This window comes from Triticum aestivum, chromosome 6D (genome assembly GCF_018294505.1).
Source record: "Triticum aestivum cultivar Chinese Spring chromosome 6D, IWGSC CS RefSeq v2.1, whole genome shotgun sequence".
Lineage (NCBI taxonomy): Eukaryota > Viridiplantae > Streptophyta > Magnoliopsida > Poales > Poaceae > Triticum > Triticum aestivum.
The window spans coordinates 401,753,701-401,757,161 of record NC_057811.1 but is presented as its reverse complement, the minus strand read 5'-3'; positions in this window follow the sequence as shown (position 1 = coordinate 401,757,161).

The following is a 3,461-nucleotide window of genomic DNA, read 5'->3' as shown; positions in this document are numbered from 1 at the left end:
CGTAACAAGAAAATAAAGTTTCTACGATCTGATCGTGGAGGAGAATATTTGAGTTACGAGTTTGGTCTTCATTTGAAACAATGCGGAATAGTTTCGCAACTCACGCCACCTGGAACACCACAGCGTAATGGTGTGTCCGGACGTCATAACCGTACTTTATTAGATATGATGCGATCTATGATGTTTCTTACCAATCTACCACTATCATTTTGGGGTTATGCATTAGAGACAGCTGCATTCACGTTAAAAAGGGCACCATCTAAATCCGTTGAGATGACACCTTATGAACTGTGGTTTGTCTAGAAACCAAAGTTGTGGTTTCTTAAAGTTTGGGGTTGCGATGCTTATAAGAAAAAGTTTCATCCTGATAAGCTCAAACCCAAATCGGAGAAATGTGTCTTCATAGGATACCCAAAGGAGACAGTTGGGTACACCTTGTATCACAGATCCGAAGGCAAGACATTCATTGCTAAGAATGGATCCTTTCTAGAGAAGGAGTTTCTCTCGAAAGAAGTGAGTGGGAGGAAAGTAGAACTTGATGAGGTAATATTACCTGCTCCCTTATTGGAAAGTAGTTCATCACAGAAATCTGTTCCTGTGACTACTATACCAATTAGTTAGGAAGCTAATGATGATGATCATGTAACTTCAGATCAAGTTACTACCAACCTCGTAGGTAAACCAGAGTGAGATCCGCACCAGAGTGGTACGGTAATCCTGTTCTGGAGGTCATGTTACTTGACCATGACGAACCTACGAACTATGAGGAAGCGATGATGAGCCCAGATTCCGCGAAATGGCTTGAGGCCATGAAATCTGAGATGAGATCCATGTATGAGAACAAAGTATGGACTTTGATTGACTTGCCCAATGATCGGCGAGCCATTGAGATTAAATGGATCTTCAAGAGGAAGACGGACGCTGATAGTAGTGTTACTATCTACAAAGCTAGAATTGTCGCAAAAGATTTTCAACAAGTTCAAGATGTTGACTACGATGAGAGTTTCTCACTCGTATCTATGCTTAAGTCTGTCCGAATCATGTTAGCAATTGCCGCATTTTATGAAATCTGGCAAATGGATAACAAAAACTGCAATCCTTAAATGGATTTATTAAAGAAGAGTTGTATATGATGCAACCAGAAGGTTTTGTCAATCCTAAAGGTGCTAACAAAATATGCAAGCTCCAGCGATCCATCTATGGACTGGTGTAAGCATCTCGGAGTTGGAATATACGCTTTGATAAGTTGATCAAAGCATATAGTTTTATACAGACTTGCGGTGAAGCCTGTATTTACAAGAAAGTGAGTGGGAGCACTACATCATTTCTGATAAGTATATGTGAATGACATATTGTTGATCAGAAATAATGTAGAATTATTCTGCAAAGCATAAAGGAGTGTTTGAAAGGAGTTTTTCAAAGAAAGACCTCGGTGAAGCTGCTTACATATTGAGCATCAAGATCTATAGAGATAGATCAAGACGCTTGATAAGTTTTTTCAATGAGTACATACCTTGACAACATTTTGAAGTAGTTCAAAATGGAACAGTCAAAGAAAGAGTTCTTGCCTGTGTTACAAGGTGTGAAATTGAGTAAGACTCAAAGCCAGACCACGGCAGAAGATAGAAAGAGAATAAAAGTCATTCCCTATGCCTTGGCCATAGGTTCTATAAAGTATGCCATGCTGTGTACCAGATCTATTGTATACCCTACACTGATTTTGGCAAGGGAGTACAATAGTGATCTAGGAGTAGATCACTGGACAGCGGTCAAAATTATCCTTAGTGGAATAAGGATATGTTTCTCGATTATGGAGGTGACAAAAAGGGTTCGTCGTAAAGGGTTACGTCGATGCAAATTTTGACACTGATCCAGATGACTCTAAGTCTCAATCTGGATACATATTGAAAGTGGGAGCAATTAGCTAGAGTAGCTCCGTGCAGAGCATTGTAGACATAGAAATTTGCAAAATACTTACGGATCTGAATGTGACAGACCCGTTGACTAAAATTATCTCACAAGCAAAACATGATCACACCTTAGTACTCTTTGGGTGTTAATCACATAGCGATGTGAACTAGATTATTGACTCTAGTAAACCCTTTGGGTGTTGGTCACATGACGATGTGAACTATGGGTGTTAATCACATGGTGATGTGAACTATTGATGTTAAATCACATGGCGATGTGATCTAGATTATTGACTCTAGTGCAAGTGGGAGACTGAAGGAAATATGCCCTAGAGGCAATAATAAAGTTATTATTTATTTCCTTATATCATGATAAATGTTTATTATTCATGCTAGAATTGTATTAACCGGAAACATAATACATGTGTGAATACATAGACAAACATAGTGTCACTAGTATGCCTCTACTTGACTAGCTCGTTGATCAAAGATGGTTATGTTTCCTAGCCATAGACATGAGTTGTCATTTGATTAACGGGATCACATCATTAGGAGAATGATGTGATTGACTTGACCCATTCCGTTAGCTTAGCACTCGATCGTTTAGTATGTTGCTATTGCTTTCTTCATGACTTATACATGTTCCTATGACTATGAGATTATGCAACTCCCGTTTACCGGAGGAACACTTTGTGTGCTACCAAACGTCACAACGTAACTGGGTGATTATAAAGGTGCTCTACAGGTGTCTCCGAAGGTACTTGTTGGGTTGGCGTATTTCGAGATTAGGATTTGTCACTCCGATTGTCGGAGAGGTATCTCTGGGCCCACTCGGTAATGCACATCACTATAAGCCTTGCAAGCATTGCAACTAATGAGTTAGTTGCGGGATGATGTATTACGGAACGAGTAAAGAGACTTGCCGGTAACGAGATTGAACTAGGTATTGAGATACCGACGATCGAATCTCGGGCAAGTAACATACCGATGACAAAGGGAACAACGTATGTTGTTATGCGGTCTGACCGATAAAGATCTTCGTAGAATATGTGGGAGCCAATATGAGCATCCAGGTTCCGCTATTGGTTATTGACCGGAGATGTGTCTCGGTCATGTCTACATAGTTCTCGAACCCGTAGGGTCCACACACTTAACGTTTCGATGACAGTTATATTATGAGTTTATATGTTTTGATGTACCGAAGGTTGTTCGAAGTCCCGGATGTGAACTCGGACATGACGGGGAGTCTCGAAATGGTCGAGACGTAAATATCGATATATTGGACGACTATATTCGGACATCGGAAAGGTTCCAAGTGATTCGGGTATTTTTCGGAGTACCGGAGAGTTACGGGAATTCGCCGGGGAGTATATGGGCCTTATTGGGCTTTAGGGGAAAGAGAGAGGAGAGGCTGGGCGCCCCCCAAGGCCTAGTCCGAATTGGACTAAGGGGAGGGGCTGCGCCCCCTCCTTCCTTCTCTTCTCTCTCCCCTTTCCTTGACTCCTACTCCTACTACTTGGAAGGGGGGAATCCTACTCCCGGTGGGAGTAG